Source organism: Drosophila takahashii, chromosome 2R (assembly GCF_030179915.1).
Source record: "Drosophila takahashii strain IR98-3 E-12201 chromosome 2R, DtakHiC1v2, whole genome shotgun sequence".
NCBI lineage: Eukaryota > Metazoa > Arthropoda > Insecta > Diptera > Drosophilidae > Drosophila > Drosophila takahashii.
This window is the reverse complement of record NC_091679.1, coordinates 40,991,433-41,005,662: the sequence shown is the minus strand read 5'-3', so window position 1 is coordinate 41,005,662 and position 14,230 is coordinate 40,991,433. Positions and strand designations below refer to the sequence as shown.

Here is a 14,230-nt window from a genome sequence, read left to right as displayed (position 1 = left end):
GGGTCGTGTGGGCTTCTCCTCTTCGGGTTTTCTCCAGCGACAAGTGGCCCTTGGTCAGGGATTTCGATGGGTTTTAACCGGGGAGAAGTTGCAGGGGAAACTGCCGCTGAGCCTCTGAGGTCTCACGCAAACGACATAAAAATTAACAATGAAAATGGAAAAGAAATGAAAAGCTTTCAATGCAATTGTTACGCTCTGCTGGAAGATGCGTATTTAAATGGCGCGGCGAATTTAATTATGTGTAAACTTATTGAATGGAAAATTAAACAGTAGTTAAATCACATGGGGTCGCCGTTGAACAGCCGAGAAGAAATGTTGGTTTTAAGTTGTGATACATAATAGTATAGTGAGATAAAAAGTAATATTATAAGAAGTAAGCAAAGGTTATTTTGAAAAATTCATTTAATGCCCCTTTAAGAACCCAAACTGTTAATCCCATCAATTAACATTTACTTGGTTTTAGCCATACATTAAATCGGACATTTAAGACGAACATTTTATAGCTGGTCAATGGCTTCTTGTATGCCTTTCGCATAGAAAATGCTAACCGGGCAGACTTGAATGCATACAAAGTAACCACCTCAAGCACCCAAACTCCCCAACTATTCTAACGTTTTCAGTTTATCAATTCGATATCCCAAGTGAAGATGGAGAGGAGTGGGGCCAAGATACTCCTCCAAAGTTGACACAAAATGCGTGGTCGTCATCGTCATCGTCAATCGTCGCATGACATCGCAAGAAAAACTTCCCAAGGTGGAAAGAGACAGCTAGCTTCGGGCAGAAAGAGAGCGAACGATATGGAATGAGTGAGATAAGTATCTTTCATGGACCGCCGCATTGCAACTGCAGCAGCAACAAAAGATAAAGAAAAGATACAACGGGGGAAAATTCAAATTCAAACGAAAATAAGTAATTCATTTCGCTGCGGTTTTCCGACTCCACCGTCGTCGTTTATCTTGCTGCTCATTAAATCATTCAGCTGTCAATCAATTTCGATGCGGTTGTCTTGGGTCTGAAAACGAATTCCAGCCTTCATTATTTTCCCTGCGTTCCGTTTCTGCATTTCTGAGGTGGTCAGCTCAACCGCAGACTCGTGGATAATTATACAGCCATCTGTAATGAGTTCCAACGGCATGTTCTTTGTTGGCCCATTAGAAGTTGTACAATTCAATCCATGATTGATTGGTTGGATTACTCGCGAGTAACTGTCACACAGAGCTCCGAATTCCAGGCCGAGCTCCTGAATATGCATTTTTATTCTACAGATCTACATCGGCGGTTTAAAATTTCGCTTGTAAACCCCCATATATGTATCGTTAGCACAAGCGCAAGTATCTCTTGTGTGGATTTCCATATCTTTCGGTTCGGTTCGCCTGTCGTCGTACCTGTCAGTCCATTCAGGTTAAATCAATCATACACAAAGACTTCGGAACGGAGACCTGTCAACACGGTTCATTGTTTGCTTCAGAGCGGCATTTAATGAAAAAGACCGAACCCGAACTCAAACTCGAACTCTAAAGCCCCCCATCCCGCATTATGGTGCACTACTTATGGATATGCTATCCAATCGGTTCCCATTTTATCCGCACTCATAGATTGTAAATTTATGCGCGTATCTCACAGATAGTTCGTGCAGTTATTTGCATTTTTCTCTATGGCCTGGGCACATATTCCTCATACGGGTGGTCATTTAGCATATTTTGATATTGAGATTTATTGACAAGATTGGAACGTGGCTGCAGCTTTGTCGGCACCAAAGCACCAAAGCGGAAATGTTTCCGCCCCCGCAGCCGCCTCAATTATGTCAAAACGCGGTCCCTACTCCGAAATTAATTGAGCTCGTACCCCGAAAATCGTATTGAATTTCACACTGGGCGCCCCGTTTAGGCAACTTGACCACAGAGAAGAACAACAGCAGAAATCAAGACTAAGAGCGTGCCATTGGAACAATGCCAAGTCCAGATGGATTGGATTTAGTGGGGAATTAAGTGGAAAGCACTGAGAAAAAAATTATATCATATTCATTATATTTCATATTGATAGTAAAGAGAAAGCCCCACACCCTAAGAAATTTTTTTTTCAAAATTTGATAATTGTTTTGAAAGGGATAATTTATTTATAGTAAACACTGCATAAAATAAACTAAATTAATTGTCACTAGTATTTCAATACGTAAAATTACAATTTGAAAAGTTTAGATTTAATAAAATATAATAATAAATATAAAAACTCACTTGCGATATTTGCAATCTTCATCCTGAAGACACCTGTACTACCTATATTTACTAATTTCAGAAATAGTTTTCTCTCTCTGCTGGAATAGAAATCTATACGCTTTGAAACCTTGCAAAGTGCGCGGAATGTGGTCGCGTCATTGAAATGCGATACGAGACCTCCAACTGAAGAGATCGTGAGGAATTGCCCATGAATTCCGTGTACACTTCTAGGGTTTCCAAGCTGTCACTCTGCGGTGGGTTATTCTCCGCCAGATTCGCACATTTCGAGGCGGTTGGTTAGGTAGTTGGTGCAATTTGTCTGGCAAATCGATCGCCACTGCGGCGAATGCGGAAACAGCGAAACCAATCCGCTTGACGATCAGGTTGAGGTCAGGTCTTTTCCTTTTCTTTGGCCCTTTCCTCATGCTCAATCGACTGGTAATCGAATACCCTCACGTATTCGAGATCCTTTGTGCAGTGATTCATTTAAAATCCTCCAACTCTTCTAATGTGTCAGGGGCGACACCTAAGAGACCATTCACGTGATCTGCCTGCCTTATGGCCACTTAAATTGGAGTTTTTAGGATGGGGATGGGTATTCTTCGGGGGGCGACAACCTGTCAATGGCTGACACTTCACTTGTCGCCCAGCCTGATATGTGGGTCCGATGTGATGGAACTGTCGCCGTCTTCCAAGAACTGTCTGCGGACTTTGCACCCCATCAAAGATCCCCCAACCCACCCATCGCTGTCCTAGGCGATCCGTTTGAAAACTGGGCAATTCGATTATTTATGGCCCCAGATCGGTTCGCCTTTCCGATTCAGTTTGCGTGCCAGTCCATCGGGTGCCACCCAAAACAAATACGGGAAAACCCAAACTAGGGAAATGACGAATATCAAATGCTCTATTTATAAGAAATATTATTGAATTTATTATTTTTAATCCTTTCTTGAAGTCAACTAATTTTGAATATTCCTTAAACTCAATATACTTTATCTTTAATTTATTTAAATTAAAGTCAAGCTAATATACCCTTTTTTGTAGCGCATTTCTAACCAGATTTGTGGGCGGTCTGCAGCTACGAGTCTATAATGCCAATGCGATCGATTTGGAGGCCCTGGTCTCGAATTTATCTATGGGATTCTCCCACGTCGTTAACATCTCCCGGGCTCATAACTCACCTCGCGAACGAAGAAGACCAACTGCATTACCCAGTAACCCAGAATTTCCATAGAGAGACACACATCAAAGGAGAGCCAAAAAACAAAGTTCAGACTTTTTAGGTTATTTCTTTTGTGTGTGTGTTGGGCCCAGAAAATAAGTCGTACAATCGTACGTAAAAACGCTAATATATATATCAACTCAAAGACCCGAAATGCGGACCACGAGAGGATGTAAACAAAGCCAAAGCCCAGAAATGCCAGAGCGCTCTGCTGACAGTAGCCAAAAAAATATGTCATAAAGAGATACGGTCTGCGTCAATATTGACACAGTCAACAGGGGCGCAAAAAGGGGGCGTGGTAGGTGGTGGGCGGGGGGCGTGGCGGTGGAAAGCTCTGTTGACTTGCAAACAGCTCGAAAAGGGAAATATATAGAGGGACTGAGGGAGAGAGATTGCCCATTTGCTCACCTGCAAACAAACTGGGAAGAGTGAGGTGATGATGCCAAAGCCATGGAGTCACCATCCTCCAGATCCTCCAGACCACACAACCATTATCTTTGTCGTCATCAGCGAGGTAATTCTCATTGTTATGAAGTAAATGCCGCAGGGCAAGTAAGCCTCCTAAGTTTCACTTGGGTATCCTTGAAGTCAGAGGGGATATTGAATATTTAAAGCAGGTTGTTCAATTAGAGACAAGAATATAATATAAGAGATAATTAATACTACTGAATTTAAAAGATAATTAATTTATGTTTCGTATAAAAATTAGGTTAAGTGCCAATTAAATCTATGTTTTTTCTGAAGAATACATACATAATTTAATTTGAGTGGATAGTTTTACATAACTATTTTAGCTAATCCACTTTCCTCATTGAAGAACTACCCACCGCACGAACTGCTTATGTGTGTCCCCTGACATTTGCGGATTCACCAGCCGCATACCCCAAACATTTAGATGGCTTTTTGGGTTAGCCAAGTCGAATTGTGCTACTTATTTACCCCATCGCCACCAACAACAACAACAGCAGCAACAGTACGTGGAACAAGGAAAAATTCCCGAAATTCTTTTATCGTTGGATAAATATTTATGTTTCCAGTGGTCCCTGGCGACTAAACCCCAAAATTCGACACGCGCATAAACAATGAGAGTGGGTGAAAAGTGGGCGGGGAATTGGGATTGGCGGTTTTTTAGTCGGAAAGGGGAGTGGGGTGGAGAGAGACTCAAGCCCCCGAAGTGTGTGACCCATTTTCAGAGAGGGTATTCCTCTGTAGACTTTTCAGGCTCCTGACGATCCATCCCTCAACCCAACCCCCTTCTAAATCCTTGTTAAATTATTCAATTTGTCATGTTTTGTGCCACGCGTTGCTTGGCGAAAAATAAAATTACATTATTTTCCACATGTACCGTTGTACACGTGTCATTTGGGAGGAAATGGGGGAAATTAATAGAAAGGCAGAGAAAAGTTAGGATCTTTTTGTGATATCAAATTAATTTCGAAAGAAAAATGTAATTGATCAAAAATTTAATTAATATAAAATTGCATTTTAAAAATTTTCTTATATATATTTTATACAAATGTAAATCATTAGAAACCAACTTGAAAGATAATTATTTTACCCAGTGTATTGTTTTATTTTGGGTTGCTACAACTAGAGCCTCTGACCAGTTTTATATAGTTGTGACAATCTGTTGTAATTGCGCTAATTGCAATTCATTATTCAAAGCTTACGCTTGTTATCTCACTCCCACACACAATCCCCGTCCCGCTCTAATGCGAGAAAGAGAGAGGTAGAGAAAGTGAATGAGCTGACAAAATGTCGAACAAAATATCCGCAGGATATTCGCTTGTTGATTTCGCTGGAGACTTTGACAATTTATTTGCGCATTTATTTTTAGTAGCTGGTGGGCAAAGGGAAATGAGGGGAAGATCGGTGTACAAACAGTTGTAAATATATATAACATATGCGGATTCATGTGCTGATATATATGTATGGATTTATCGCCGAAACAGACAGATACTTGTTTATTAATAAAGCCAACCATATTCGCTTATTATTTGCTTATTTACACTGGCAAGCTCATATATTCAATATGTGGAAAGCCCGGGGCAGTGGAAGAAAGGAGCTGGTATTAAGTTTCCCTTTTGTCATCGCTCCATTCGAAATTCATTTCGCGTTATGCAATTTTCCTTCAAACAGAAGTGCTCTTCCATTTAACCGGAGAGGACCGGAGAAAAGGGAGAAGACAGCCAGCGTTATGAACAATTTTAATTTCATTAAGTGCTAAAGTGCCTTGGCATTACTTTCCCAACAGGAATAATAAGCTCAGCCACTCAACGCAGAGGAAAAACAACTTCCAAACTCAACGCTTAATTTTTATTACTTTTTTAACCACCCTTGTTTTGTTTTTCGATATCTTAAAAATACGTTTTAATTATGACATTGATTTTCTGGTCTGCTTGCGTTGCCCTCCATTTCGACAACGGATGTTTTGTGTGCGCTAGTTAAATATTTAATAAGTTTATCTATTCAGGCAACTTAGAGGATGTAATCTCCATTGTGTTTGCATTTCTCTGCATTTTCCAGCCCCCTCCCCGCACTCACACACCCACCCACTTGATTGTGTTCCAAGCAGGTGTAACAGGTCGCTTTTGTCAAGACTTTGGGCACACTTGACCCAATTAGCGCAAGAATTCCGGAATTTAACCCTCGCAAGAAAAGCAGACAAGCGCACAGATTCACCCAGAAGAAAATACAAGGATACAACCCCACTTTCATATATTTTCACCTTAAGCTGCATAAATATTTTGGAAAGTTTTCCGTGTTCCACGGAGAGAAATTAGTGTTCTTCCAAATTAAAAAGTCGTATACATGTCAAAGAAAATAAATTTAAAAACAAGAAAGGAAGCTAGCTTTGGCCAGCCAAAGCTTATATACCCTTGCAGATCATTCCTATTAATTAACAAATCGCAAAAATTTTCAATTTTCTAATATTTCTCATTAATTTTCCGATCGTTCCTATGGCAGCTATATGATATAGTCGTCCGATTTTGATCAAAATAAAATTGAAATTCGGAAATATTTAAAAAGAGTCATATCCTAGAGTAGAAGATAATACCATAAAAATCAAAGAAACTAGAATTTATTTCCTATTACTTTTCCATTAATTTTCCGATCGTTCCTATGGCAGCTATATGATATAGTAGTCCGATTTTTTAAATAATTAATTCGAAATTCAGAAATATTTAAAAAATAACATCCCCAAAAGTAGAAGGAAATATTTCAAAAAACACCGAAGCTAGAATTTTTTAAAGTTTTTTTTTTCCGATCCTTCCTATGGGAGCTATAAGATAAATTTGTCCGATCCGGTCGGCTCCGACATATATACTACCTGCAATAGAAAGAAGACTTTTGCGAAAGTTTCGTCCCGATAGCTCAAAAACTGAGAGACTAGTTTGCGTAGAAACAGACAGACGGACAGACGGACGGACAGACGGACATGGCTAGATCGACTCGTCTTGTGATGCTGATCAAGAATATATATACTTTATGGGGTCGGAAACGTCTCCTTCACTGCGTTGCAAACTTCTGACTGAAATCATAATACCCTCTGCAAGAGTATAAAAATATTGGTATACACCCAGAGAAATGTGGGACTATTTTTTAGGTAACGTATGACCTAAAAAATTTAAATAGACTAAAATTTCAGATTTAGGTAATGGGTTACCTAAAAATATTAGCATGTGGACTATGTTCCTACTTTTTAGGTAAAGCTAAAGAGATTTTTATAGGCCATCGTAACCTTCAAATTGGTCCATAAGACCTAAAATTTAGGAATAATTTAAAGTCGATTATCACTCACAACTTAATACAAATATTGGTCCCTAATATTAATAAACAAATTATTCGGTTTTTTAAGTTTAATGTTAAAAAATTTTTTAGACTTTTCTTAAAGCTAGTGATGGAAAAGTTTCAATATATAAAATCAATACCTACGTGGACTATTTTCCTACTTTTAAGGTAATAGTGCCCTATTCTAAAAATAGAATTCGCCTGAGCCCCTTGAAGCAGGCTTTGGTTTTGCCGCAGGGCCTTTAAGTAGTTCCGTAGACCAGAGGCTAGCCTATTGGACTCTCGCGCAGAAGACCCGGGATCGATTCCCACCGAGGACAAAATAAAGTGATTGTTTTTTCAGAAAGATAAAATATTTGCTTTTCCGAATAATACAATATAAGCAATTAAAATAATCAAATATGTTACTATCAATAGTAAAAATCCTAGCTTTTTTTTAAATACCTAATATTTAGGTAATTCTGACCTAAAAATCTAGTCCACTAGCCATTTTTTTAGGTAACCATTACCAGAAATAAATTCAAGACTGCGTACAAAATATAGTCCACATGGACAACATTTTAGGTAATGCATGGCCTTGGCGCGTTTTTCTGGCCATATTTCCTAAAATTTTAGGTAATTAGGCCCCTTTTTAGTCCATTTTGTTTTCTGGGTGTAGAAATTACCTTTTTATGACTTATATTTTAATCATGAAATCTTAATCATTAAAAAAAACACGATACACAAACCTAAAAAAAAAATTTTTTTTTTCGGTTTAGTAGGGTGTTTTAGAGTTAAGAAAGGGGGATGAAGGGTGAAAAAGAGGGCTATAAGTTTGAACAACGAGGGAGCTGGAAAATTGGACAGTTGGGTTTTTGGGGTTTAGCAGCAGAATAGTTACGCTAACTTAACCTCATTTAAATATTTTTTCCGAGCTCTCGCATTGTTGTTTCGCTCCTGGTCTGCGAATTCTTTCTCTTCTTGGGTGTTTTTTCGGGAGTTCCCGTACTCTTCCGCCCTCTCCCCGACCCACAGCCCTTTTTTCAGGTGCATCATCATACATTTTTCTTAATGCCTCGCGCACTTCACCATAAAGTAGCACAGAGCAAGTGGATGAAGCCGCGGAAGGGGGGCCTCTAGTGGGTTAAGGGGGGCAGTGCAGTGTTAACCAGGGAGTTGGACGGGTGGGGGGTCGAAAAAGCAACGGTTGCATTTTGTATTCAAGTACAACGAAAATTGTTGTAAATTAGTAAAAATGTACACATCCCGGGGAAGAGGAGAAGAGGAGGAGGGGATGTTGTGGGGCATAAAAGGTGTGCAGCTAGGGCTCCTCAGGGGGCGGGGCAGGGGGCAAAGATAAGCAGAGAGTGCCCAGTGAAGAGGCTGCTCTGCCGGCTACCAACCTACGCAATTAAGCGCAGTCTGAAAAAGGGGGAACCCCATCTCTCTGCCATCAACTCAATGAGAGCAAAAGGGACAGAGCACCCAGCGAAAGGGCACTCCGGTAGTTCTCTCTCCTTCACTCGCTCCCTTTTTGGGGCTGGAAGTAAAACCCCCATTGTTTGCATTAAAGCGGTACCCACCTGCCCTTTAATACACAAAGAAAAAATATTTAAACTGTTAAAGTTTAGAAAGATGTTATATATCTATTTTATAAATTTTTAATTTTTAAAATTCGGTTTTACATAAAAATATGCTTAGATTATACTTGTAACCATGAAGAATTATGATGAAAGTATAAATATAGTTTTTTCTATTTTTATTATAATTCCTACCCAACCCCTGCCTTCATCCAGCACTTGGCCTTCCCAGCACTTGAGCAACTGCTTCTGCTTCCAAAAAGGCTTTCGGTAACTTAGTTTCCGTCGCTTTTTACAACCTCATGTTTGCATTTTACCTCAACGACGAATGCTTGGGGTCCAACCGACCCAACAACATCATCCGAAAACGAAAAAAATAAAATATATAACAACAACAAGAGGTAGCTCCACAAGTGGGTTGTCAAGCAGCCCAAAGTTGTTGTCAAGAGAAGTTGTAAAATGCTTCCCAAGTAATAATATACAACAATTTCGTAGCTGGAAGTGGATTTGGAAAGCAAAATGCTTGCACAAGATAAACATTTTGTTTTCCGCTCTGCTTTTATATTTTTACCCAGCTTAACCAGAGTTTACAGGCCAAATTGCAGTCAGAAATTGGTAAGAAACGACTCCATTGAACTGAAGATTCTGTAGATCAATGCTAGCTTGGGATTAATCTTGGGATTAGTCTTTTTGTGGCCATGATCTGGTGTTTTATGAGGCATATATATGAGCTCATCTCTCTTTTCTTATTTTATTTCGTCTCAACCCATTTTTATGAGGAATTCTGGAAGTTAATCCGTTTTATAAGCTCATGGAAATGATTTAACGGCCCCTTTTCTCCCTTATCTGTGGTGAAAATGAAAGTGTGTATTTTTCTTTGACAGCTTTGTTATCTTTTTTATCTGTTTGCGATAAGCTTTTGATGCCTTTAATACAGAGCTCGAGAAAGCCCAGTAATCTTAAAGCGAGCCCAGCGAATTGCGTGGTCGATTTATGGCTTGGATTTATGGACTGATCTCTGAAGAAGACTTGCGACTATAAACACCCACCCAGGTGTCACAGTTGCCATAGGCAGGTGTGATTCTTTTGCCAAAGGTGTTGATGCGATCATTATGTAATCCACACTATTAACTTGGCTGTCCAAGGTTTCGATATCTGAAATTAATTGGAATTCATTTAATTTTTATGTAGATGATGGCCCCAGGCGTAATCCCTGAATACTTTTCTTATCTAGGGTCTTGCATTGCACAGCCATCTCACTCCACACATTTCCCAGCGAGCCCATAACAATTTCCCCAACATCAAATTTAATGCGATTTTAATTTTTGTGCCCAGCGCATTTTCCAATTTGATAGCCGTCGGGGGAGTAAAGGCAGAAGAGTTCACCTGGGATGAATGTTGGGTACACGATACGAGGATCCCTACCTCCATAAAATGGCATAAGGCCAAATAAATATTTCAAATAGTCATAAATATTGTTGATTGCAGGGGGGGCCAAAAGAACGGGATTGTGGCAAAGGAAGACCTTTTAATTAAGGCAATAAAACGGAAATCGACCACGTAACCTAAGGAAAACATAAAGTTTACATTAAATCCACTTAATGTTCGAACAAAGTGCCGTGAATGTCTTCTTTATCGCCACGTGCTTCAGGTTTAGGTCCCTGCCCCGCCCTCTTTTCAACCTGCCGCCCACCTGGCTGTTGATTTTTTGCCCGTGTCTCTCTGTGATGGCAACCTCAAGCTGCAGGGACGGGGTAAGTTCCACAGAAAACAAAATAGTGAAATTCGATATTATAAATTGGACGAAGGAAATAAATAAATAAATATATATTTATATTTTTAGCTTAGAGGTTTCTGGGAACCGAATTCTTGATATTTAAATTGTAATAAACATTTTAATGAAAGTTAAAAACCCATTTGAAAATGGGAATTTTTTTCCTCTGCACCAAAGCCTGTATTCATCATCTGCGGCAGCTTATAACTCAAAATGCTTTCGGCCAAGTGAGCAGCGGATGTCGATGTTGTCCTTCCACCTGGACTAACACCCATCTCCTCTCAGGGATATGCCCTCATATTTGATTTTTATTAGCCTTCAACTGGGGCCGTGTCAGAAGTTGGCGCCTTTGGCGTTTTGGTCCTCCCTTTTCGCCACCACCATTTCCATTCGCTCATCATCTCACTTCATCATCGCCATCTGGCCGTCCGACTGGCCATAAAAACATTTGGACCCAAGGTTGTCCAATGTTGATGTAAGTATAAATTAAATATTTCGTGCATTAACGCTCGAGTGTTTATTTTAGCCTTCGGGGAGAGAGAGAGAGGGAGCGAAATTCAGAGGGAGCAGGCGAGTCGAGAAGGAAACTCATTAAATTAGCAATGTCGATTTTAATACCCCCTCGACGTTTTTTCTTTCCTAGCTGGATTCATGAATTATTCACCCCGAATTGGTCGATCTGCCTAAACGCCACGGGGTAAACTCATTACAAACCTCTTTTCAAACTTGTACAGTCAAACACTCTTTCTTGCATTTTATTTGGTCACGCTGTTTGGTAAACATTTAGCTCTGGCCACACTGTGCAATTTTCATTTTGAATCTCTTTGAGATGAACATGAAGGCATTGCATTTGATTAATTATTTTCTTAATTCACAACTTCTGTTTCAATCTTATGGTCAATTAGCCCAGATAATTGATAACTCTTTCACATCATTTTATACTTATCCTTCCCCAAAGGGCACTCGGAGTTCGATGCAATTATCGGCTTGAGTGACTAGCCGGGCTGAAAAGTAGGTAAGTTCAGTACGAAAGTACGACTCTGGCAGACAGGCGAGAGGGGAGTTGGGAAATCCAACCGGAGGCTGACCTCCCTGACTTTTCATGACCCAATGACACTTTGACTAATTGAAAACTGTCAAATTGCAAGTCGCAAGCGGTGGTCTCCAAACCTCTCCCACCTTCTTCTCATCATTTCTGCTGCCTGACTCTTAATTGAATTAACTCATTAGACGTAAATATCTGTACATCCATCTATGCAGTCCGACCACTCCAGCTGAGTTGGGTTTACCTATGACCTGGCAAGCAAAATAATTCAAGCATTTTTCATTTGTATATGGTATATCTGAGCGGCTGAGTGTGTGTGCCAAACATTTTGGTCAAATGTCATTTTGCATAAACACTGCTTACGTCCGATTTCGGATGGGTCTGCTCTGGGATTTATTAATGACGTTTCGTATTGGGGTTAACATTCATTTAATTTATTTGAGCTCCTCTCCCCCTAAATGGCCGCAATTTGTGCATTGTGACAGTTTGGAAATCTGCCTGAGATTGAATATCTCTGTCTCGGTTATTTGTGCATTGCCATTGCTTTGCTGGTTTAGATAATTAATAGCTCGTTTTGCTGTTAATTTTGCAGCTGTCATAGAAACAATTTGAAAGAAATTAAGATAATCCAAGAAAGGCAAATTTCAAGAAAGGTAAATATTTAATCCACTACGTGATGGTTTATACAACAGGCTTATTTTCTGACATAACAATAATAACTAAATCAATTTGCAGAAGGACTCTTGATGGGTTAACTCCTCGTTACCAAAGTTTCAGGCCATTTCACTGAGCCACAATCGAAATAAACCGAAATCTGTTCGCATTTTTTATATAAATGGACCTCTTCGTTTCGAGATTGCCATTTGTGGATTATCTTTTCGGTCTGATTGAGAAACCTCGCACTCCTCGAGGCAGGGATTCCATTTTCGGGGGGCCATAACAGATGATGATGATTCCATTTGCGGTTTGAATAATTTTCATAATTTAAATAACAGCCCCCCGACTGCAGTATTCAGGCAGATAGTCACCACTCACTCACCCGGTTAGTCCGTCAGGATACTCGACTCTCCTTCATTTTGGCCAAAAAGGAGCAAGTCGGCCTGCCAGACTCGAGACAAAACAAAAGCGAGAGTGTAAATCACGGGGTGAAATGATAAATGGAGCAACGACTTGTTACGCATAAATTTTTGGCCAAAAAGGAGAGAGGACGCGTCATGTGCGAGGTCCTCCGACTATGCCACTTTCCCTCAGTGAAAACAATATTTCATTACATTTACATATTCTCACTCAATTTTCATATTTTCGCATTCTCGGTGGGGTTTTCCGGGCTTTCCGGATGGAGGAGTAGCAAGGAGTCAAGTGGATCTTGTTGTGCCTGCGCCTTTTGTTTCCATTTTATGGTAATGCCGCCAAGTCCCTTATTCCGCCTGTTGCCCCGCTTTCCCCCATCCCACCTCCGACATTTCCCATTTTCCCTTTCCCGCTGCACAGTGGCGCCCTCAAGTGTCGGTTCATTCGCATTTCGTATGTCAGCATTTTAAATAGGCTTTTCATGTTCGAATTTTATTGTATTTTTTACGCTTTGCATCGGCCGCACTTTGCTCCGTTTTGTTTTATTTTATTTTTCTGTATTTTTTGATTTCCTTCTCGTTTCTTTTTTTGTTGCCAGAGTCCTCGAGTCGCATTTCCATGTCCGCAGGCAACATTAAATTCCGCAAGTTGTATGCAAAGTCAGGCCTCCCGCCCATCAACTCTCAACTCTGGCCTGGCTTTATTAAATACAAATATTTTGCTTGTGGAGGACAATTGTTTGGCGGCTCTCGGATCCTCCTTCGCCTCTGTTTCTGAATGTGTGGATCTTTGCCCTGACCACATCCCTTGAGCAAAGTCTGTGGCTGTCAAGGACAACGTTTACTTGCTGTGGGAGTAAAGGTTGTGAAAAGGAAGTTATATGAAAGTCGGCTAAAGCTCAGTTGCAGATACCAATAGTGTTCCTAGAGATTGTTTTGAAAATGGTTGTCATCCACAGGGGAATTTATAACCATGTTCAGTAATCATATTTATGTAAATGGCAATTTATATTGGAAAAGTTTCCCTCAAAAATATCTAGTACTTAAAAAAACTTGTAAAGAAAATAATACAAATTTATTAAACGAAAGTTCATGATTTTAATTTTTTCTTAAAATTTACTAATAACAATGTTCAATTTCTTTCCAAGTTTCTAATTTAATGAAGCAAAAATTATATAATTTGTAGAGCATGGGGACTTCGCCTTTTTTCTGCTTTCCGCAGGACACTTCCTTTCCACACACCGAATTCATTTCTGATTCCTGCCTTTCCACTTCTTCTGTTTGCTTTTATTTAAAACAAATAAAATGCCCAAAGGCTTAAAATCGGCACACAGCTGCAGCTTCTGCAGGACATCACAGCAAACTCACACCCATACTGCAACTTGCGCCCACACACACATCCACACATCATCAATGCTTTACAATCTCAAAAAAATAAAAGCGGCGATCCCAGAAAAAAATCGTGAGAGAAAATAACACAACAAATATGCGAGAAAGGGTGGGTGGGGAATCGAAACAGGGAGTTACTGGATGGTTGGGGGTATCCTGTAAA

At 39.9% G+C, this 14,230-nt stretch overlaps 1 protein-coding gene across 1 annotated transcript in view; it reads left to right on the top strand.

The window, feature by feature from the left end:
* side-V (sidestep V) overlaps positions 1-14,230 on the top strand; it is an 88,147-nt gene that overhangs the window by 7,606 nt on the left and 66,311 nt on the right. The window lies entirely within an intron of this gene.